The following is a 25,068-nucleotide window of genomic DNA, read 5'->3' on the forward strand; positions in this document are numbered from 1 at the left end:
CTGCATGTTTAGAATACACTTATACTATTTTCCAGATTTCGCTAACTATCCCTCCCAGTTTTATGTCATCAGTAAATTTGCTAAGTATGCCATCTATTACTTTATCCAATTAATCTAGGTAAATTTCATAAATAAACAGATAGAGCTAACCATACTCTGATCCTGTACTGAAAATAACCCCATTAAAAGAGACAATAAAGCTGTGTAATGTAATCTTGTGTCATACTCCATCCAGAAACCACTGATGTACTCTTTTCGGTTGCGCTGCATCTTTTCTGCAAGAGAAATATCAAGTTTATCATTTGTTTTACTAAATCATAAATTCATATTGCATATTATCTTATTACCATTCTGATAGCCTTAAAGCTATTTGTACTTAACTGGTTCATAACAGATGACTCTATGTTCTCATCTCTAGATCTTTTCAGTGTTAGAATCCATTCCAATGTTTTGTTAGGAATTCAAGCTTAAAGCTATTTGACTTAATGGTTCTCAGACTCTATTCTCTCTCTCTCTCTCTCTCTCTCTCTCTCTCTCTCTCTCTCTCTCTTCTCTGGCTCATTTTTCCTTTTGTAATTCTACATAATCTCTTCCATTTTTTTCTATATTGACAATGCTTTAGTAATCATACCAGTTGTTTCAAGCTATAAGATGTAGTTTATCTGAATCTGGTGATTAGCTTGTTAAGGGAAGCCACATATTCTTTTTTTTTTTTTTTTTTTTTTATTTATTTTTTTATTTAATAGCCTTTAATTTACAGGATATATACATGGGTAACTTTACAGCATTAACAATTGCCAAACCTCTTGTTCCAATTTTTCACCTCTTACCCCCCCCCCTCCCCTAAATGGCAGGATGACCAGTAGATGTTAAATATATTAAAATATAACTTAGATACACAATAAGTATACATGACCAAAACATTATTTTGCTGTACAAAAAGAATCAGACTCTGAATTATTGTACAATTAGCTTGTGAAGGAAATCAAAGATGCAGGTGTGCATAAATATAGGGACTGGGAATTCAATGTAATGGTTTTTAGTCATCTCCCAGAGTTCTTTTTCTGGGTATAGTTAGTTCAGTTCATTACTGCTCCATTAGAAATGATTTGGTTGATCTTGTTGCTGAGGATGGCCTGATCCATCAGGACTAGTCATCATCTAGTATTGTTGTTGAAGTATATAATGATCTCCTGGTCCTGCTCATTTCACTCAGCATCAGTTCGTGTAAGTCTCTCAGGCCTTCTGAAATCATCCTGTTGGTCATTTCTTACAGAACAGTAATATTCCATAATTTTCATATACCACAATTTATTCAGCCATTCTCCAACTGATGGACATCCATTCAGTTTCCAGTTTCTAGCCACTACAAAAAGGGCTGCCACAAACATTCGTGCACATACAGGTCCCTTTCCCTTCTTTATAATCTCTTTGGGATATAATCCCAGTAGTAACACTGCTGGATCAAAGGGTATGCACAGTTTGATAACTTTTTGAGCATAGTTCCAAACTACTCTCCAAAATGGTTGGATTCGTTCACAACTCCACCAACAATGAATCAATGTGCCAGTTTTCCCACATCCCCTCCAACAATCATCATTATTTTTTCCTGTCATCTTAGCCAATCTGACAGGTGTGTAGTGGTATCTTAGAGTTGTCTTAATTTGCATTTCTCTGATTAATAATGACTTGGAGCATCTTTTCATATGACTAGAAATAGTTTCAATTTCTTCATCTGAGAATTGTCTGTTCATATCCTTTGACCATTTTTCAATTGGAGAATGGCTTGATTTTTTATAAATTAGAGTTAATTCTCTATATATTTTGGAAATGAGAAGCCACATATTCTTGTACTATTTCTTATCTTGGTTCTCAAATGAGTATAGATTTAGAATTGCAAAGGAGTTTGCAAATCATATTGTCTAAACTTCTCATTTTATAATAGAGAGAAGTAAGCCTAGGGAGATTAAATGCTTGGTCCAACGATGTAGCAGTAAGTCATAGTGCTGGCACTGGAAGTTTGGATCTTTTACTGAAAAGCTTTCTATTGTCTCAATACATCCCATTAAATACCATTTTTGTTCTATCCTTTATGGTCAAAGATCATTCTCCTTGGGAGAAAACTTGGCAAAATAAGGATGGAGTTATTCTGCTCAAGCTTGAGCAAATTAATCTCTTTCCAATTATTTAAGTCTCTATTCCTTCAGAGTGTTTTGTAGCTACATTCATGTAATTTTTATGTGTACCTTGGTAGATGAACCCTTGGTTCCTGAATAAACTTCACATGAATATATCTTATTAAAGTATAATCTATCTTATATCACATATAACTGATGTATTAGTTTTACTGAGCTTTTTTCTCCTTTATTACAAGGGGTGGCTTTTTGGAAGGACATTGAAGATAATATAAAAATAAAAGATATCAGTAATTGATCTTTTCGTTAAAAATGTTTTCAAAATGTTTCTTTCAATATGGATTTCTTTTGTGTGTACACGATCTGTCCTAGCTATTCATTCTCCCTTTATCTTCTTGTATGACATTTATATAGCCTTATAAAGTACAATCAGGTAGGTTAGGTATTAGAACTGGAAAGTGGTAGTTTCAGTGTCATCAAATAATGAAGTTATGTTGCTACAGAAATGCTGACAAATCTCTTGTTTTCTACGTATTTGTTGTTCTCTTTCCAGTCTCATGTACAAATGTTCTTGACCTGAGTTTGATCATATGCCAAACTTTCAGCAGATGACTTCCTCCTCTAATTTTTTTTTTGTCAATTTTATGAAGCAATCCCATTCATAATCTCCCATGATACTTTTCCATATCATCTTGAAAATGAGTTTAAAATCTAAATAAATGTTTCCCTTGGATTCCATGTCTTCCTGGTTATCAAGAAGATTAAGTGTTGGTTGAAATAGTTTCTGGGCTTCATTGATTGTTATGTCTGCTTTACAATAGTTAACTCTTGTAGAAAAAAATAATGACCATTAGTGTCAAAGTCTATTATTTTGTCAATAGCTTCTTTGAACAGATCATATTGAAGCCATTATAATTATATGCAGTTTTTATCTATTTTTTCTTTTGATTATTATCAATATTGGCTTTTGACATAATAAGCCAGTGATATTGCTACATAGGTAATCAATTTGGAGATTATTCTCTCATCTGTAACCAGTTATTTCTATCTATTAATATTTTCACTTTTTTTCATTTTTTTTGTTGTTTTTGCATGTGATACAGTTTGCTGATTAAACCTTCAAATTCTTCTTATAGAAAGTAGTCAGGATATATAGAATTTTTGAATAAACTATAGGTCTTTGACCTCTGTATTATATAGAACACACTTAAAGCTCTATACAGATAAGAAAATAATCAGGCTCATTTTCCTGAATTTAAATCTAGCCTCCTATACTTACTAGCTGTGTGATCTCAGGCAAGTCACAACTCTATATGCCTCAGTTATCTCATCTGGAAAATGAGCTAGAGAAGGAAATGACAAACCATTCCAAGATCTTTGTTGAAAAAAAAACACGAAATGCGATCATGAGGAATCAGACACAATTGAAAACAACTGAACAACAATAGATGTTTCTTGGTGCCTTAAAAAGATAACATTGTGATCTCTAACATTCTTTTAGAATCTTATTCTTTGAGATATTTTGAAAATTGCCTCTTAAAATTATGTTACTTCCAACACAGCTTTCTTCCTCATGTGACTGTTAGATCTAGCTGCTATTTTTGATTCACTTCAGAATAACACAATTACTACTTAATCATATGGGATAATAGATATTGAGTTGGTAGAATATACTTCTTTCACTGATAAGAATTGTTTGCCAGAGGAACACCAGCAGTTTGATTCTATTTCACATTTATTTATTGTACTCCTGATTTAGGATATTCTTGGGATGATATGACCTGAGTCTCACATCAAACTTTTTGTGTGCTCATTTTCTCTTATAGTATTCTTTAGTATTTTGAGAGAAAATGCTAGTTGAAATAAATATCCTCCATAATATTTTTCAGAGAAATTTGAATTTGGAAATAATATTTTTCTTGGCTGCCACTTGTCAGGAAGATTGGCAAGTATTTATTGGCCAAGATAGTTTCTGAGTTCTTTTTTATCTCCAGATGTGGTGCTAGTTTTTGCATTGATTAAACCACTCTAACAAATGATCAAAGTCACTGTCTTTATTTTTGTCCATTTTCCTTTTTTTTTTTTTTTGAGGGAGGAGTTATTTGACCTGGTTGTCTTGAAGTTGCCCTAATCCTGCCTACTATTCATCATCATCATCATCATTAACATCAACATTGCCATTATTGTCATCATCATCAACATCATTATCATTATTTTCATCATCATTGTTAGCATCTGTGGTTGATTTGTAGCCAAAGGATCTGAATTCAAAATATCTTTTCCCATTACTACCTGTGTGACTTAGGGCAAATCATAACTTCTCTGAGTGTTTTCATGTGTAAAAGAGATTGGACTAGATGATTTCTAATGTTCTTTTCAGCTCAAGAGCCAATGATTTCATAAGATGTAATTCAGAATTGATTTTGGTCTTCCTTCCTCCCTCCCTCCTTTTTTCCCTCCCTCTCTTCCTTCCTTCTTTCCTTCCTTCTTCCTTTTTCTCTCTAAACTTTCTGTAGCCTTTTTTTTTTATTACAATCTATGATTTCTAGAAATAGCAGATATAATGAATGCAGTCTATGTTATGGATTCCCTCTCAGCCCAGCATGCTTACTCCATCATCTTTGAGTCAGCTGGGGTGCAATTGTCCACTAGAGATAGGCAGAAGAGCTTCCCCTACCCCTAGCTTCGAATATTCAGCTCTATCTGTATGTTATATTTATTTTGTATATATACCTATATAAGTACACATTGTTCCTCCCAATGGAAGACTTCTCATTGAGGTGAGGGACTATTTAACTATTTACTTTTATGCTTGGCATAAAATTAAAACATTTAAATGTTTTTACATTGATATAGCACTTTAAAGTTCACAAAACATTTTGCATTATATAATTTGCTCATCACAACCTTGTGATATTATTATTATAATCACCATCACCATTACCATTTTATATCTGAGGCCACTGAGACCTAGTTGAGTTAAATGACTTGCCCAGAGAGATACAATTAGTAGTTTCATGGGGTTGGACTTGAATCCAGATCTTCCTAACTCCAAGTCTAGTACTATAGTAACTCTACCATGTAGCTTCTTATCTCATTTTAGTGACATAATAAATTTAAATGTAAACTAATTTTGTTATATTTGTATCAGAGGTGAGGATAGCATATATAATTGAATAGAGGACTCTATCCATACCTATATAATCATAGGAGAACTGGTGTGGAATACTAGGAAACAAGTTTACCTTCAAATACTAGCTGTGGGAGCTTGTAACTCAATGAGACTTTAATTGCTTCATGGTTAAGTAGAAATAAAAATATTATGCCTGAGACTGCTTCTGGTTCCAAGAACTATGATTCCCTAAGTCAGTTTTTCTTTAATCCAAAAGATGTCTGTTGTTCAGTTGTTTCAATCTTATCTGATATTTTGGAGTTTTCTTGGCAAAGATATTAGAGTGTTTGCCATTTCCTTCTCCAGCTCATTTTACAGATGAGGAGACTGAGGCAAAAGGGATAAATGTCTTGCCCAGGGTCATATAACTAGTATCTGAGGCCAGATTTGAACTCAGAAAAACGAGTTTTCCAGACTCCAGGTCTGGCACTCTGTTCACTGTGCAACCTAGTTCCCCAGAAATGAGCCAATGGTAAATTTCCTACTCTACACAGTGTCTGAGGTTATACTTCAGGGGGAAAATGGAATGAGATAGATAATATTTTATCTTATAACAATCTGCATAGTTAGACTTCTTTTCTTCCCTAGGAAGCTGTAATACTAACAAACACTTGTCTTGCATTTTTTACTTCTTTGTCAGCAATACCTGAAGACACAGCCTATAAATTGATGTAATACTTTTCCTATTATCTCTGCAGCTTGAATAGTTAATCTGAATATAAGTCACATATGCCAGCATGCGCACAAAACAATCCTGTCAAATTTCTGGAGACAATGTGTAAATTTGTCAGGATTTTCCCTTCACCAAGTAGAAAGCTTTCCTCCTCCTAGAATTTGTATTGAGAAATCTCTTCTGTTTTCTTTGACTTGTCCTTTGTGGAAGCAGGGAGATTTAGATGATAGACTAGGTTTATCAACAAACAGCAATACACTAAGGCTAAATAAACATATTAGCCACATCTTTTTCAAGAGCAGGGGAAAAAAAAATCCCTTAGTATGGATGACTGTAAACATCATGCTCCCTAAGCTATACATAACTCTTAGTGAGAGAAAAATGACGCTTAATCATGGAGGCAGCAAACCTTCAAGATGCCATTGGATGTGCAGATGGAGGTTATGTTATTAATGGGAAAACATTGGCTATTTTTACATCAATCAACAAGCATTTACAAAGCATGTACAATGTTCCAGAAGCAGCTTTATTTGTAATGGGAGGGACAAAGGGAGAGAGGAGACTCCATACCTGGAAATAAGTCATACATAATATCCAACAATTCAGGAATGGCCAAACAAATTGTGTGTGGCCATCCACGTCAAAAAGCATCCTTCTATGTACCTTCAACATACAACTACTGGGCTCAAGCCTGGGTATCTCTTCTAATCTTCCTCTGATCAGGGGAAAGGCAAGGAGAAACATTTGCACAGGAACCTGGCATTGAAGGACCTTTCTGCTTGGTGTATGAAAGGATGAAAGGAAGAAGGCTGACCTTGGGCAAAATGTTAACATAGATAAAATTTGTTTTTGCCCTGTCTCCCCCTCATCTTCCTTTTCTATAAACCTGTTCTTCTCTTGCCTCCTGTGTCTCCCTTTTCTGTCTCTTGGAAGCCCAGTATTCTAATGCTGATCTTCAACAGAGCATCCTAGTCCAGGTAAGACTTTGTGGTTTAAATTTATCACATGATCAGAGATTTAGAGATGGATAGAATTCTCTCATCTTACAAATGAAGAATTGGGGCCCAAAGAGATTATCCAACTTATTCAAAATCATGCGGTCACTAAATGTCTGCCAAACCCAACACCTCTATCACTACTACTTAGCTTTCCCTCTCTCTTTTCTCTTGTTCTATCTTCTTCCTCTACTCTCATCAAAACTCCTACTGTTTCCTACTCTTTTAACTTGTGAGGAAAGCAAAATGACTAAATGAGTTTAGACTAGATTAAGAATGACAGCTTCCTCTATTTTAACTTTCTCAGATGAAGTATTGTTAACTGTATGAATAGGTATAATTTCAAATCATATGAGAAATATGTTTGGAGGCATTTCCCTTTCAATCTATCACTCAATCTACTTCTCCCAGGGGAACATATATCCCTGGAAGGACTGAAAAGAGCATTTGTACCATCTTCATCCCACCTGACCTTCCCTACCTAAGGATGACCACTTATGGACCCTACTATATTCTGGAAACCATAATATCTTGGGCAATCAATGAAGATATGCTGACTCTTAGATAATTTCTCTCCTCCATTCTTGCTCCCTTTGACTAACCCTAGAAAATGTCTGAATCCCAGCTCCTTCAGTCTTCCTATTCCTCCTATCCCATATCCATCATAGATCTTCTGTGATTTAAGCCAACTTTCTTCTTCCACACATTATTTTAGAATGAAGCAATTTGACCCATCTCTGACTCACCTCCTTTAGGAATCATCAGAACAGGTAATCTGTCCCATTAGAGTTGAGATCAGAGCAGTTGGACTGACAGAAGGGCCACCAGCTAACTTGTAAAGTAAATAATCATTTATCCTTATCTTTTCATCTCTTTTCCTCTACATGCCTCTAACTATTATTGGGATCTAGGCAGTTATAACAATAGCTGACTGGCATTTTACATAGAAATTTAAGATTTATAAAGCAGTTGATCTACAGTATTTATATTTATACCTTATGACCCACATCCTACTTATCTTGTCTCATTGATTTGAAATGGGAGTTGAAATAGAAAATATAGGTATTTTATGATGAGGATGAGGAAGATGAGAAACTGAAGTTTGGAGATGTCAATGAATATTGAGATCTCAGCATAGAGCATTGGGTCATAGACTTGGAAAGGATCTTAGAGATTGGAGAATACAAATTCCTCATTTTAAAGAGGAGGACCTTGAGGCTCAAAGAAAAGGTGACTCATCCAACTAAATAGCTAATAAGTGTCAGGCAGAGTTTTGAATTCAGATCTTTTAAACTCTAAGTCCAGGTCTTAACTGCTCCCTCTCTTTTGCAGTAGGGAGATAGATGGATTGTATGAGCTGACAGAGCCAAGATGATGCCCTATTCACAGTCTTTAAAAGATCCAAAGAAATAAGCCAGCATTTTCCCTGCAAGGTCAGCATAATACTTTACAGAACACAGAAGATGAAGTGTCCTATTCACTCCTCCACAGTAGTCATTCTTGGTCCTTGAACAAATGACCACTATGTAAAGGTCTTTTGTGGACACGTAGATTGAATGATAACCTGCTTATATAGATATGGAAAGGAAACAAAACAAACAGCTTGTAGGGTACCAAACAGTCAAATGGATGAGCAGTTGGAGAATTGAGAATGAGGAGACCTTATGATTGACGGAGATATGGGGATAGCTGAAGATTGTGCTGAAAGGCAAAGTGAGAGAAAACCAAATTCAGCATCCCAGTTATAGGTTTTTGTGATGCAGCAAATTTTTGGTTCAAAAAAAAGTATCTTAAGAGACTTTTGACTTCTACTCATTTCTGCACACAAATGAGCTAAGCAGTAGAGGGATCAAGTTAATGAGGATAGTAATGTTTTAGGATAGAAATCTGTCACACCCTATCTTTCACATGGGAAGGAGATAATATGTAAGTGGAGATAAGATGCTTCTTTTGTTTCTAGATGCTTATTCCTCAAGGTTTATTTTCCTCAAAGATGTGGTAATAGAAATCCCTGTTTGCCTAACTAAGCAGCGACCACCTGTCAAAGCCTTGGCAACAATGCAGAAGATCCATAGGAATTTAGAGAAGGAAGGAAATTTGGAGATAATTTGGATAAGGCGTCCTTAACTCTGTACTGTGGTGAAGGGCTAGGTATGCTCTGGTCTGGACAGAATTCTCAGTCTCTTGGTGGAGAGACTGTCCAGGGACAGTCTTAGCTGTCCTAAGAGATAGCTGCTGATCCCCTGGCTATGGTTAACTAAGGGCTAAACTGTTTTCTAGTCACTAGAGCTAGGTTTCTATTAGTCAATAAGACCTCCCTGGAAACACCCACTTTCTTTGCTGTCGCACTGGATGGAGATATGGCATTCTCAGACACCCAAGCAGGAGTGAGGAAAAGAATATCAGGGAGCAAGTAGTCTTTGACAAAGGCACACCTGAGAGAACAGGAAATGGCAGAGTGTTGCTAAGGATGCAGCTATTTCTGAACTTGTGGTAGATTCATCACCACCTAAAGCCTTTACTGATATTATATAGTCAATACACATTTATTAAGAACCTACTATGTGCCAGGTACTGTGCTTACTGTGTTTACTGGGGACATGAGAAAAAGGTAAAAACAGGGATTTCCCTCCTTCAAGGAATTAATGGAAGGTACAGCAAGCAAGTGAATATACAAGCAAGCTATATATAAGATAAATAGAAAATAATTAAGAAGGAAAGAAGTAGAATTAAGAGAGACTGGAAAGACTTCCTCCTACAATACAGAAAATGGAATTTTAGTTGGGACTTAAAGGAAGCCAATAGGCAGAGATGAGGAGGGAGAGAATTCCTAGAATGGGGTATAACCAGAGAAAATGTCTGGAGTCAAGAGATGAAATATCTTGAAGAGGCTAGTGTCCCTGGATCAAAGAGATATGGAAGAGTGTAATATGTAAAGGCAGCTGAGTAGCACAGTCAGGAAGACTACAATCTCAGATATCAGCTGTGTGAATCCGAGCAAGTCACTTAACCCAGTTTGCCTCAGTTTCCTCATCTGTAAAATGACCTAAAAAAGGAAATGATAAACTACTCCAATACCTTTGCCAAGAAAACCCCAAATGGAGTCTTGAAAGTGGGACATGACTGAATGACAACAAAGATATAAGAAGCCTGGAAAGACAGAGGAGAGATCCATTATGAAAAGATTTTGTATTTTACCCTGGATTGACATGAGGGGTGACATCTGGGTGATTTCCAGATCTTTAGGAAAATCACTTTGGTGGCTGACTGGAGGATGAATTGGAGTAGGGAGAGATTTGAGACTAGGAGATTCATCAGCATAATCCAGGTATGAGAGGCAGAAGCCTTCACCAGAATTGGCCATATCCAAGAGATGTTGTAAAGATGAAGTCAATAGGCCTTGGCAATAGATTGAATATGGATTGTGAGAGAGGTAGTAAGGAATCCAGGGTGAGACCTGGGTTGTGAACCCAAGAGACTGGAAGGATGGTGTTAACCTCTTCAGGAAAAAAAAAAAGAAGCAGAGAGGGTTTAGAGGAAAGAAATGTGAACGTTTGCTGAATTTTCATCAGGGATTTTTGAAAAATTATGGAGACTGGAAGAGGTACTATATTTTACCTCTTAAATAAAAAAAAAAAAATAAAATAAAATCCTAACTTGGATTAGTGAAAGGAAAAAGGAGATTGCTAAGAACTATGATGGTTTCGTTAAGAATGTGTTAGGCCAGAATAACCTCATTTCCTTTTATCATGGGGTTGCTAAACAGATAATTCAGGGAAATGGCATAAAGTATATCTGTAGTTCAGTGATGGAAGTTGACAAAATTTTTCACAAGATCATTACAGATAAAGTTGGCAAGTATAGACTGGGTTTGAAACATTACAGGACTGGATCTTAAGGAGAGTGATTAATGAATAAATATCTGACTAGAAGAAAATCTAGTACAGAATATCACAGGGTTCTGCCCTTGGCTCTAGTCTTCTCATTGATTTTTAAAATTGACTTGGATTAAGGCATTGGTGCCGTGTTTATAAAATTTATGACTGGCACGAAGCTGGGAGAATAGCTAAGATAGTGAGTGATAGAATTAGGATACTAATTTTCTAAAAAAGCAGAGACAAAGGTCTGAAGCTAAATTATAGTTTGAGAATTTATTCTTGTAACAACCCTGTGGGGTAGATATTGTTATTATTCTTTTTTTTCCCCTGAGGCAATTGGGGCTAAGTGACTTTTTCAGGGTCACACAGCTAGGAAGTGCTAAGTGTCTGAGGTCAAATTTGAACTCAGGTCCTCCTGACTTTAGGGCTCTCTCTGCTGCAACCACCTGGCTGCCCCCTATTATTCCCATTTTACAGATGTGGAGACTGAGGCAGACAGCTGTTAAATGACTTTCCAGGATTACACAGCTAGTAAGTTTGCTAGGACACATTTGAACTCAGATTTTTCCTGACTTTAGGCACAGTTTTACCCACAATACCACTTAATTGCCTCTATCCTGTGTGAGGTAGTGGTGGTAAGGACATTTCACACTTTTTGCTACCTAGTGACCACTTAAAAAATGTTGACCATCTTTGATAATACAATAACTAGCACAGGGTCTTGTAAATAGTAAAACGTTAATAAATATTTGCTGTATTGAATTACATTTCTGAATAAGGAATGAAAGAAGGCAGATACCTATAGGAAGAATCAGTGATTCATAGAAAATAAGCTTTTCACCCTTTCCCGATCCTCATTGGAATCAAGATAAGTATTTCTTGACTGATATTTTTCTTTCTTTGGGCTTCCTTACATTTGGGCTTCCTTAAACACGGGATTTCCTCTCCTCTCTCCACTAACCGCCTCTTCACCAGCTCAACTTTAAGAAGTCTGCAGGTTTTCTTACTTATGGTTGTCAGGCCCATTCAGGTCGGAAAAGCTTGGATATTTTCCTGGGGAAGAGGGAGCGAAATGCGTCCTACTGGGAAATAGTATTTGACTTATGCTTTGGAATATTTTTGTGGTTTTTTTCATTAAGTGAATGTGTTTGTTGCAGTGTTGGAGGGGCAGGTGAGCCGAAGAAAGGAGGGCTAACTTGTAGAAATGAATGGTCTTCCAGCCGGGCCTGATCTCTGCAGGCCATTAGGAGGCTGATTTTAGAGGTTTGTAAGAGAGCCCGAGTGGCAGCTTTAATCATCATTTCAAACCAGGCACGCCCGGGTTCTGGCTGCTGGCTTTCACTGAAGGATTTGTTGAGGTAGCTTAGTATTCTGATTAATTAACTTAAGCTGAGTTTCTATATAAATGCAAATTGATATCTTCCCCTGCCCACTGAGTTATGGGTAAGCAGAGAAATAGGTAATAGGTACTAAAAAAAAAAAAAGCTAAAATTATGCTCTGGACAGACTTCCCAGGAATTTACAGCTCTCGGGGGAAGGAATCAGGCTCGCTGCTAGAAGGGTTATTCTCAGACCACGGTCACGTGCCCGGCATCCACAGCATTTACCGAGAGCCTGAAGCTAGTCTCCGCAGGTATCACACAGACAAACAGCAAAATTCTAAAGAAATACGACTTTACCTCCAGGGCTCATCAGGAGACCTGCAGGAGAGAAAGTCTTCTCTTTCTTTCTTTCTTTGTCCTTTGTCCCTTTGCAATCTGAAAAAGAGAGAGAGAAACCCAGTTCTGGTCAATCAATCACCAGGTATTTATTAATTAAGGGTCTACATGGGGTAGGCACTGGGGATACAAATACAGTGGCTAAAATAATCCTTTCCCTCAAGGACTTTACTTGGAGGGGAGGGGAGTAAGAGAACAAAACTATTTATGCATACCAATATGTATATAAAGAATAAATACAAATAAGTTAAACATAAGCTCACTAGCAATTGGTGTGGGGAAAGTCAGTAAAGATTTAATGTAGAAGAGTGGTGAGCTGAATATAGGTAGGTAGCTAGCTAGAACATTTAAGTGCTTATTATGTACCAGGTTCGGCTCTGAGTATTGATAAAATAATTTTATTTTTATTTTTTATTAAAGCTTTTTATTTTCAAAACATATGCATGGATAATTTTATTTTTTTGCTGAGTCAATTGGGGCTAAGTGACTTGCCTAGGGTCACACACCTAGGAAGCATGAAGTGTTAAGTGTCTGAGGTCAAATTTGAACTCAGGTCCTCCTGACGACAGGGTTGGTGCTCTAACCACTGTACCACCTAGCTGCCCCAATGGATAATTTTTCAACATCGACCCTTATAAAAGTGTTTTGTAACGCAAGTAATCATATATATATATATATGTTAAACATGTTAAAATATATGCTAAATCCAATGTATGTATACATATTTATACAATAATCTTACAGCACAAGAAAAATCAGATCAAAAAGAAAAAAAATGAGAAAGAAAACAAAATTCAAGCAAACAACAAAAAGAGTAAAACTGCTATGTTGTGATTGATCCACATTCAGTTCCCACAGTCCTCTCTCTGGGAGCAGCAGGCTCTCTTCATCACAAGATCATTGGAACTGGCCTCAGTCATCTCATTGTTGGAAAGAGTCACGTCCATCAGAGTTGATCATCGTATAAATTTTTTGTTGCCACCGTGTATAATGATCTCCTGGTTCTGCTGAGCTCTATTCTTTATTTTTTTTTCTCAGTAGTACTTTATTTTTTCAAATATCTTCATGCAAAGATAGTTTTTAACATTCATCTCTTCAAGATCCTGTTTCAGATTTTTACTCTCCCCCATCTCCTTGTCAGCAAGTAATCTAACAGATTAAACATGCACAATCCTTTTAAACGTATTTCCACATTTGTCATGTTGTACGAGAAAAATCGGGCCAAAAAGGAAAGAATTGTGAGAAAGAAGAAGAAAACAAACCAAAGAAAAGTGAAAATACTATGCCTCGAACCAACCATATTTAGGCTCCATAGTTCTCTCTTACCCCAAGTTTATTTGAATTGTCAAGAATCATGGCATTTCTGGGAAGAGCCACGTTCATCACAGTTGATTATCATATAATCTTGCTATTATGGAGTACAGTTTTCTCTAGATTCTGCTCACTTCATTCAGTATCAATTTATGTAACTCTTTACAAGCTTTTCTGAAATCAGTCTGCCCATCTTTTAAAAAAATTTAAATCAATACTTAAATGTTTATTCAAACCATCATAAAATATTATGACCAAATAACTAACTGGCAATAAGAAAGAATGACACAAATGGAAAAAAGGACAAATTTAAAATCAGAAGTATGTTTTGTTTGATTAAATAACTTAAATTACTCATTTGAAGAATCTGATAAGGAAGCAATTCATTCGACATACCTTATAAGTTAATCTCATTCATCACAATTTATTTATAAATTAGTTGAATCTTTACAAACTCTTTTAGTCCTTTTAGTCCTTTGCTTTTATGAATGTCTGTAAGGAATTTTAATGGATATTAAGAAAGCAACAAAACTGCATCTCATACTAACCACTAAAACCAATAACATGACTCTACTCAATGCCTGTAATACACTTTTTTTGTTGACATTTTAAAAATCAAAATTGGTTATTCATATGTCAGAAAGGATTCATAAAATGCTTCAAAATCTATTCAACAATATTTCCTTAGATTTTCACTTCTTGGTCTTTATCCTGCAGAGTGTGGACCGGGAAACTGATTTATATATAGACTGAATTAAGTATTTGGGCCACATAGCAATATTATTTTATTTACCATAGATATGTTTCATAAAATAATTTTATTTTTATATGACATTCATCATTTCTTATAGAACAATACTATTCCATTATATTCATATGCCATAACTTATTCAGCCATTCCCCAACTGATGAGCATCCAATTTCCACTTCCTTGCCACTACAAAAAGGGCTGTCTGAGCTCTCTTTTAAAATACAAATACAACCAGAAAGAAAGATAGTTCCTGCCTTCAAGAAGCTTACATTCTCATAGGGGAAGGTAATACATTTAATGGAAGAAGAGGGTCGGTGGCTGGGAAATGAAAGGAAGCTGGGCTTGGGAGGAAGCCCATTTAAGTGTAGAGTTAGCATGAAATAAGTGACAGCCCAAGCTAGGGACACACAAATCAGGAACGTAGGCTGCAGGGTGGAGGCATTTTTTTGGGGAAAGCAGGGCTGCTGTCGGGAGGGAGTCGAAGCTGGGAATGAAGTGAGCAAGATGTAGAGGCTGGGGAAAGGGATAGAAAATGTTCAATGGGAAAGATGGATGGTTCCCTGAAGATACAAAAATCCAGTTACTTTTGCATATTTAAAGTATCTCAATATGATGAAACATAGCTTCTACGGGAGATAGCAATAATTTTAAGGTCCCCTGACCTTAGAGGTGACTCTGTGCTTCTGCTCTAACAATCTGTCAATGATTCTAAATCTTCTGGCTTTGGAATCTATGATCCTGAGGCCTTCTGATCCAAGAATGCTATTGTTTTGTCAATGATTGTAAAAGTCTTCTGGCCTAGAAATATAATAATATTTCTTCCCTTAAACTTTAGGGAAGATATATTAGTTATCCTGAGACTCTCTAACCTTAGGATGCGATTGTTCTAACAATCTGTCGATGATTCTAAAGTCTTAGATCTGCAGGTCAGTGATAACCAAATTCCTGAAATCACTCTTCAGTTCTACCTCTAAGGCCACAAAATTAGCATGCCAGTGACATGAAGAACTGGATAAATGTGTCTCCTTGCTTCTACTTCTCTGCTAAATTCTTTTGGACTTTAACCTCTTGGGGTTGCTTCTTAACCTCAATAAATATATTTGTTTAATAAATCTGAGTGATAACATCCCCAGGTTTATCTTTTAATCAATAGATAACCCAGGCAAGTCATTTTATTTCTCTGAGTTCATTTTCTCATGTTTAAAATTGGAATAATAATGTCTGCCCTATCTGTTGCACAAGATTTTTGAAGGAATCACATAAATTTGGTAATGGTAAATGGTAATTATATATATATATATATGTTTGCAATATAAAATATATAAATATTTTTAATGTATATAAATATTATATACAAATGTTTACAAGATATAATTATTATGGGGTGCAACTTCTAGGGGAAATATAGCAGTATTCCTGAGATCCTCTGACCTTAGAGTGCTATTGTTCTAACAATCTGTCAATGATTCTAAAGTCTCTTGGCCTTATTAATACTATAATATAGTCCTACAAACATTGCTGACTGTCAGGTAGACAGTCTGTTGATCAATGATAACCAAGTTCCTGAGACAATAGTGAATAGACCACCCCTCAAACCCACCTGTAAGCCACAAAATTAGCAAATAAGTAACATACTTTTCCTATAAATTTATCTTCTTGCTCCTGGTTCTTTGCTAAATCTTTTCTGGTACTTAGCCCACTTCAATTGGTGTTACAATTGTGGTGTCTTTCCCCTTCCCTTTCCCCCATGCCATGGAACTCCACTGTGCATCCCAACCCCACTTCTCTTTACAGCTAACTAACTTTTATGGAGGTAGGTCCCTTTCGGGATTTAGCCTGCCAACTAAGGGGGTGCCCAACCTCAACGGGTGCTCCCTTTCTACTGGGTGATTGTGAGTTCCACTGAGGAATTTCTTTCATATGCTCTCCCACTCTATTTCATATTTATCATTCCCAGGGTCTATTGTATCCCTTCATTTTGTCTAAATAAATCTACCTTTTGCCAAAGAGAATGGCCATTGTGAATTCTTCACATGACCAAACCCCAACTTTTGGTGCTTCCCATCATTTGGCGTCCAACCCCACATCACAGTGTTGTGCTATAACGGATGTGGAAATTTATTAATAATGGAATATGGACAGGCAAGCGTGGCTACATGGATCTGAGCAGGTCTTAATGGATAAAGCTTCTAGCTTTTAAGGAGCAAGAACTGGGAGGGGGAGGGTCCTCATCACCATAAGTAATAGTTGTACAGAAGCAAAAAAAAAACAAAAACAAAAACAAAACAAAATGGCTTTAGTTCCTTATCTGGGGATGCCCTTAGACCTTGTGCAGCCTAAGATGTGTCAGGGAATTAGCAAAGGAGGGGGCTGATTGAAAAAACAACCCTTAGGGGCCTAAGAGAAGGGGAAGCTTATTGTAATTTCCCTGTCATGAGGCAACAGAGTGTATCTTCAGGGGGTTTGAGTCCAGAATGCCAAACTTGTGCTGGAGGGATGGAGACCTATCAGGGTTTTTGCAAGGGAACAAGATGTCTCCTGTTGCCCTGGAGGGCAGGTGAGTTGAGTCACACAGGCTATAGCAGTTTTCCTTTCAGGCCCCAGGGGTTTCGCTGTGATCTAAGCTTCCAAGATTAGGCAAGGATGAATATATAGACATATAAAAATGTATGTGTGTGTGTGTGTGTGTGTGTGTGTGTGTGTGTATACACTTACATATTTATATGTATGTATTTATGTGTATATATACATAATATGTGCGTTTGTAATCATTATTGTTATGAAGGATTGCCATGATTCTGTGAGGACCCTGAAGTTCTGTCTTTGCACTTTCACTTTTCCCTTATCTGTTAACTACAAAACACATTCCTTGAGGGCAGAAGTGGTTCCTAGGTGCTGGCAGATTTTCTGAAGCTACTCCGGAGAGGCGATGACTGAAGCCTGAAGCATAGTTATCAGCTACCACCCGTTACTTATCTCAGGATCACTAGTAGATCTTCCCTAAAGTTTAAGGGAAGAAATATTATTATATCCCTAGGTTGGAAGACTTTTACAATCTTGACAGAACATTCTTAGATCAGAGGGCCTCAGATCATAGATTTAGAATCACTGACAGATTGTAAGAACAGAAGCACAGGGTACCCTCTGAGGGGACCTTAAAATTGTGCAGCAGTGGTGGTAGGGCAAGGGTCACCTCACCGTTTTGCCAGCAATGGCTCAGTCCACGGGTCTTCTCCCTTCATTTGAATCTGATAACTTTGTCTTATCACTGACAGCAGCAGGTAGTGCCAGAGCACTTTGTGCTCAACTGGGCTCTGAGGTAAAGTGGCTTTTGGTCCTGGACTCACTTCAAAGCAGGCCGGTTGGTCTTTGCTGGATTGCCAAGGAGGCAGGCGTTAATTGGCCCTCACCCTCCGAGGTTCCCTCAGGCCCCTTTATCAATTGGGCCGGAGGTCCAGATCCTTTCTTTTTCTGCAGACCTGGGGAACTGGCCAGTTTAGGACTGCTGGGTAAATAACCCATTGTTTGTCCTGCTCCCAGAAGATTAGGGTTTGAGGTTGGAAGCCTTTGGGGCACATGCTGGAAGGGCTGAGTAGAAACTGCTCTCTCCCTTGGAGCACAGTTAAAGCTGACGTGGCCCTGCTACGTGTCCAAAACTTCCAGGATCCAGGTTCAGAAGCTTAAAGTGACTTCTGGTCCAACTTGCTTTTTCTGCCCCTGAAGAACTCAAGACCTACTTTGGTATTGGTACATACAGTAATGCACTGAAACATTTATTTAATAAGCCCTAGGATTGCAAGGTACTCTGTTAATTCCTAGGAATATCAAGACAGAAACACGTGGCAGCCTTTTGCAGTGAGTGCCAGGAGTGATGGATTTGGAATCCAACATCCTGGATTCAAATTCTTTCTTTGTACGTTCATGGGCAAATCTTATCTTCAGAGGAGTGGATCTCAATTTTCTCCTCTATAAAATGATGGTGTTGAACTAGGTGATTTATAATGGTCTTGTCAACTCCATATTTGTCATTCCAAAACAGTGGGTGCCCTCAAAGAGGGGCATACAACATGGACACAGATGAGCAAACAGAATTTCTAAGAGAGATTACTAACAACTGGGAGGAGGGAAAGGAAAACAGGAAAGAGCTCTTGGAGGAGTCAGAACCTCATTTGTTAATATGGGAATTCTCCTGAAAATGGAAAGTTTCCCCTTTAAATGCAAGCGTTCATGTTAGCCACCCTGGATTCCACAGTTAGCAAAAATCTACTTACTATGTGTGAGGCATAATAATAAGGCTTCCCTCTTGTTTTCTGTAGTAAAGTCAGCTTTTTAAGCTTCTGTTTGATCCTAAGTAATAATAATAATGACTTATGTTATCCACATATGAATATAAGTAATAATAGTAAATAAAAAATTAAGAAATGAATGATAAAAGGTTTTTTAAATATAATTGGGAAATATTTAATAAAATAAATGAAAAAATATCACACTTAAAAAAAAAGCTATATAGTGTATCATTATAGCCTTGAAGATAAAAGAGACCTTGAGGTTATCTGGTTTAACATTTAAATAGCACTTATTATATGTCAGTCACAGTTCTAAGCACTTTAAAATATTTAATTTGATTATCAAAACAACCATGAAAGGTGGATGCTATTATTGTCCCCATTTTACTGTTGAGAAAACTGAGGCAAAACAGACTTGCTTACAGTCACACAGCTAGCAAGAGTTTAAGGGTAGATCTGAATTCAGGTTTTTCTGACTGCAGGCCCAGAGCTCTATCCACTGGGCCACTTTAAAGATGAGCTATTTTTCTGCCAGTCTCACTGGCCTGGAGGGATTCTGAAGTTCTTAAGATCCCTCTTGCTTTCTGATGGGGATGTTTCAATGTGCTTTCTAGTTTAGATCTCTTCCAGTAGATGGTGCTCATGACCTCTTCTTCATACGGCTATCTAGAGATGACCCTGGTGTGACAATTGACCACTTAAAGCTCGGTCACAACTCTTGGCTGGAGTGCCTCAGGCCTTTTGAAACTGTTTTTATACTCTGGGAGTCTCACTTTCCCTCATATAAGATCTCTTTAGGGTATTGTGGAAATACCTGTTCTCTTGGATTAATTGGACAGTTCTACCTTTAATTTTGATTTGAATTCATAATGAATCAATACTATTTGCCTCCTCTCTCCTCCAATATACTTATGTGAACATTTTCCCTGTAACCCTGGATTTTAAACTCTTACTTTCTCACCATCGGATTTTGAATAACTTAGACCAAATTCCACAGAATATAGAAAACAAATTACCATGGGCCACTTCTTGAAGAATCCTAAAGTGAAGGGGAAAGGTTCTTAAGGAATCCTCATTCTACTCATCCCACTCTCCTCCTTCTACGCAACCCTGATGGAATGTCTGGTAGCTTTCACTTAACCAGGATAGTGATCAAAAACTTTCTGTTCTCAATCAGTCTGAATAAATCAGCATTTATTTTGCTTATTTAAGATCCTTTTGTTTGGTAGATATGGAATCCAAATCATACTGATTTAGAAATATGTTTTTCATGATTTCACATATATAATTGTTATTATATTGTTTGCCTTCCCAAGGTGGGGAAGAGACAGAGGAAGGGAGTGAATTTAGAATTCAAAATTTTAAGAAGTGAATGCTAAAAGGTTTTAAAAACATAATTGGGAAATATTTAATGAAATAAATGAAAAATAACAACTTTTTTTTTTTTTTTTTTTTTTTAAAGAAAGAAAGCTATGGTAAAAGTACATAATGTAACATTATAGACTTGAAGGTAGAAGGCACCTTGATGTTATGTGGTTTAATTCTTTTGTTTTATAAATGACCCTTGGGCTTAGCAAAGTTACCCCAGGGTTACATGAGTAATAAGCAGAAGAGCTAGGATTCTAACTCAGGTTCTATAACTCCACATCCTGCATTCTTTCAACTGTGTTATCGCCTATAACTATTCTTACATAAAATGTGGACAGTATAACCTATAAACATTCTAAAAATATCATAGTTAAAGATCAAGTGGAAAAAAATTATGGAAGACACTTTGTAAAATTGGAGTGCTATCCAAATGTGCTTGTATAACATAACATATCCAAATACCTCATGTGATATTATATCAACTGACAGTACTTTGAAATAATGTCATGAATGAATTATAATCTCCAGAGTAACTGCTTCTGGCCACACCTGAGGGCAGAATTGCTGATGAGTTCTGTTTTGAATAAGCTGGGGCTAAGGGCTCTCCAGCTAGGGAGGAGGCAAAGACAGCAGGTGGAAGGTTCCTTTCTGGAGAGGAACCAGAAGGCTGGGATTGGCTGAGCAGAGGTATGGAGTTGGTTACCAGGGATACAGGTTGTTAAAGCAGGGCAGACAGAGGCAGAAAGTAGGGTTTCAAGTGAGAGTGGGAGTTGATACCAGAGTATCACAGTGCTGCAAGGACAAAAAATAGGGTGTTGTTTAGGTCAAACAGAAAGTCATAGAATCCTAGATATTGTGCTTTATGGGATGTTAGAGACCATCTTGTCTACCCCTCTCATTTTTCAGTGAAGGGAGCTAAAGCCAAGAAGCATAAAGTTGACTAATGAAAAGTCACAAAGGTAATAAATAGAAGAGTCAGAATTTGAACCAAATTTGATTCCAAATCCAGCGTTCTTTCCACAGGTCAATAATTTTTTAATTAAGGCTGTTAGGTGGTACAGTTGATAGAGTGCTGGACCTGGAGTTACAGAGACTTGAATTCAAATCCAACTTCAGACACTTTTTATCTGGTTAACCTCTATCTGCCTCAGTTTTATCAATTATAAAATGGAGATTTTATTATTGACTATCTCCCAGGGTTGCTATAAGGATAAAATGAAACAATATTTTAAAAAGCATTTGCTTGGGACTTGGTAGGCACTTAATAAATGCTTATTCCTTTTCCCTTTCTGCCAAGGCTCAGGAAATGAGACCCACTGAAAAGTCAGCTTTCCATAAATTAAACTTCAAGTACCCCTCTAGTTCCCAGTCGCTGGTAGCTTCAGACTAAATGGCCATCATGGCAGGAGATCATGAAACATTGTTTAGTCAGTCATCCATCCAGATTGCTATGAAATTATCTTCTATAAGAATGTTTCATCTAGGGGCAGCTAGGTGGTTCAGTGGATAGAGCACCAGCCCTAAAATCAGGAGAAGCTGAGTTCAAATCTGACCTGAGATATTTAATATTTCTTAGCTATGTGACCCTGGGCAAGTCACTTAATCCCCATTGGCTCAGGAAAAAAAAAAGTTTCATTTAATCATTGTGCTTTCTAGGAACTGATTTAAATATTAGGGAGAGAATTGTTGTTAAACACGTGTTTCATTTAGGGCTTTTATTCCTGGGTATTGGTGCCTACCTGAAGCTTTTAGCTTTAACAGGTCAGGAAGGCCGCTTCCAAATAAGTGTGACTGGCACAGCTGCCATATAGTAGTTAAATACAATAGGCCGTGAAAAGAAAGTAGATTCACTTTCAAGGAAATCTCTGTGGTACCTAAAAGCCTGTTGGCTCACCCTCATAGATGGCTTCCAGAACTACCTGCCAAATGGAGATGAAGAATTTGGCAGCTAAATGGTGTTGGATCCCAGCAGGCCTTTTCAGGGATTGGCCATTTCCCTAATAATTAACAAATGTGCTCCATCTGACTCAAAAGTGACAAAGATAAAATTTTCAATTCACCTCGTTACTATGTAAGATATATTATAGCTCCCGGAGCAGAATATATGGGACTGCATACATTGGTATCTGCTCTGGCTTTTGTTTTTACTTTGGTTCTGGTGAACAATCACCACAAGGAAATTTAAGTACATCATGAGGCTCTACCTTCACCAACCTCTCCCTTCCCATTCTAAAATGGAATATATTAACAGTTTTTTTTTAAGTTTGGTTCTGGAAACATTCCAAAATTTGGGAGCTTCTCTTAGCTAATTATATCACAATCTAGATTGGCACAGTACTTAAATCCATTGATCAACAAGCATTTATTTATTACTTACAGGGTATTCAGGTATTGTCCTGGGCACTAAAGATACAAATAAAAAAGTGAAACCATCCTTGCCCTTAAGAAGCTTATATTCTACAAGGGCACATAACACAGAAAGCAGAGCAATAGCCACAAAGAAGAATTTTGAACAAGAGAGTCACAAGGATTACTTATGGAGACAAAATGTTCTCTCAGTGGCACTGGCAGGATTGCTTTGATATTCTTTTCAGAGAAACAATAAGAAATAGAAAAGGATGGAGAAAAGGAAGGGTAGCATTTCCTGGGTTTGGCAGATGGCAAGAGCCTGTGCTGAGTTGCCTTGGGTGTCCTGTTGGATGACCATATGAGATGCAAAAGATGGTCTGGAGCTGAATAGATGGTGGGTGAGTTGAGTTTTCATGCACTTAACACCATTTAGGACATCCCAGCCTGGTGGCAAGGCCCTAAGTTGGCTGGTCCTACTTCCCTTCTTTTCCTCACCCTCCCATATCAGGATTTGAGGATGAAATGGTCTTTGGAGGTCTGGAAGGATATTGTTCCTAATGACAACAGGCGTTGGGGGAAGATTGATTATTCAGTAAAGATGAGGCAATGATTAATTTGATAAAGACACATCCATATTTGTAAAAGTACTCACTACAGTTCCTGGCACTATATAAAGGTTAACTATAATTATCATTATTATTATTACTATTACTGTTATCTTGCTAGCCCACAATTGGCAGATGACAAAGGCAGAATACCATTAGCAAATGACAAGCAATGAGGCAGCATGATATTTTAGAAAGAACCCTGTCATCTCTGCCAACACTAACTAGCCATGTGGCTTTGGGCAATAACTCTGTGCCTCAGTTTCCACACCTGCTCAATGAGGGGGCTGGACCAGAAGCTCTTTAAGGGCCCCTTCAGTCCTCCGGTTTTGTGTCTTGTTAATGCCTGCACAGTGAGTGAAGTCTGAGGAATAGCTCTGGTGCAGACTGACTGGAGGAAACAAAGATACAGTTTAGGGGTACTGGGCTTTTTCCATCACTTCAGCTTTTCTCAGCAGGGCTGGATGAGTCACTGGGCATGTGGTCAGTTGAAAAGATGCTGTCTCATTGTGCCAATGAATGCTGAGCAACACTGAGTTCCGAACTGACTGGGGCTTTCAAGTCCTGGGGAAAAATGTTTTCTGAAGAATAATGTGAGCTTAGCTAAAGGATTCTGTGTAGGAGCAAAACAGAGCCTGAATGTAAGGATTGTGCTCTAGGAGTTTCTTGGTTTCCTTTCCAGAAACTTAACCTTTATTCTTAGCTTTGGGATGTAAGGAAGGCAATCTTTCACATCACTATAATAATAATGATGTTCAATATTTGCACCTATAAGAGGAGGGATCTGAGAGATTTCAAACCCAGGTGAGTGCCCTGTTAGGGTATTAGGGTGGGCTTTTTGTCTAGATTCTTCCAAGCCTTGGGAGTCCTACCTGTGACTTTGAAATGGATTTGCAGGTAGGAGAAGAAAGAAGTTAGTGTAAGCTGAAGCAGTGGGAAGCCATTGCAGGCAAACAGACCGGAGAGAGAGCAATGAAGGGAAGAAGATGTCAGGGGTTAAGTCAGAATTAGCGGCTTTAGAATTTCTGAATGGGGCTGAGAAGATGATCCAAACACAACCCATGTCCTGGGTGAAATCTGTATTATTAATGGTATTCAGCTAGGGAACAGAGATGGTGACATACTATTCTCTCTTCTGAATGTATTCTGGATTACCCACATATACCCTCTTACAAACATCCCCATTCTTCTCATGGGCCCCACCATTCTTCTAATCATCCAGTTTTATAACCTCAAAGTTATCCTTGACTTCTTCATCTGACATTTCCAATTAGCTGTCATGTCTTCTTATTTCTGTTTCCACAATTTTTCTCACATACATCTTCTTCTCTCCACTCACAAAGCCACCATCCTAGTTCAGCTCTAATCACCTCTTGTCTGGGCTATTGCAATAGCCTCCCAATTTATTTCTTTGGCTTAAATCTCCTCTACTTCAATACATTTCTTCACAAAGCCAGCAGAGTGATTTTTTCCTAAAGTACAGGTTTGACTATATCAGGCAGGTAAATGATGAAATAGGGTGAAGTCCATTTACAAAGTGAAGTTAGTTTGGTATCGGAATCAAGAAAACCAGTCAGATTCTGTTTCATGAACACTGATTCCATCTTGTTCTGCCACATATGTTCTCCTCCATCTTGTTGTTTTTCTGTAAATCATCCCTGGGAAACTAGATAGTATAAGTCATCTATTGTTTCACAAATGCAGGTGGATGCTATTAATCAGCATCTCTCCGTTTTGAGAATAGAAAGCCCCTGAAATCTACTGGTTTCCTTCCAATTCCACTGAAATGCACTCTTTCCTCTTCCTAAAAGGGAAAGCCCCTAAATC

The 25,068-nt window shown here is 37.4% G+C and overlaps 1 long non-coding RNA gene across 1 annotated transcript in view; it reads right to left on the reverse strand.

Annotated features, from left to right (window-relative positions):
- Window positions 1-257: 257 nt before the first annotated feature.
- LOC116422760 overlaps window positions 258-25,068 on the reverse strand; it is a 33,997-nt gene continuing 9,186 nt past the window's right edge. The window contains exons 2-3 of the long non-coding RNA XR_004233282.1: window positions 12,533-12,610; window positions 258-275 (exon numbers count right to left, since the gene is read on the reverse strand). This is a non-coding gene — a long non-coding RNA (uncharacterized LOC116422760). The remainder of the gene's footprint in view (window positions 276-12,532; window positions 12,611-25,068) is intronic.

Source organism: Sarcophilus harrisii, chromosome 3 (assembly GCF_902635505.1).
Source record: "Sarcophilus harrisii chromosome 3, mSarHar1.11, whole genome shotgun sequence".
Taxonomy (NCBI): Eukaryota; Metazoa; Chordata; class Mammalia; order Dasyuromorphia; family Dasyuridae; genus Sarcophilus; species Sarcophilus harrisii.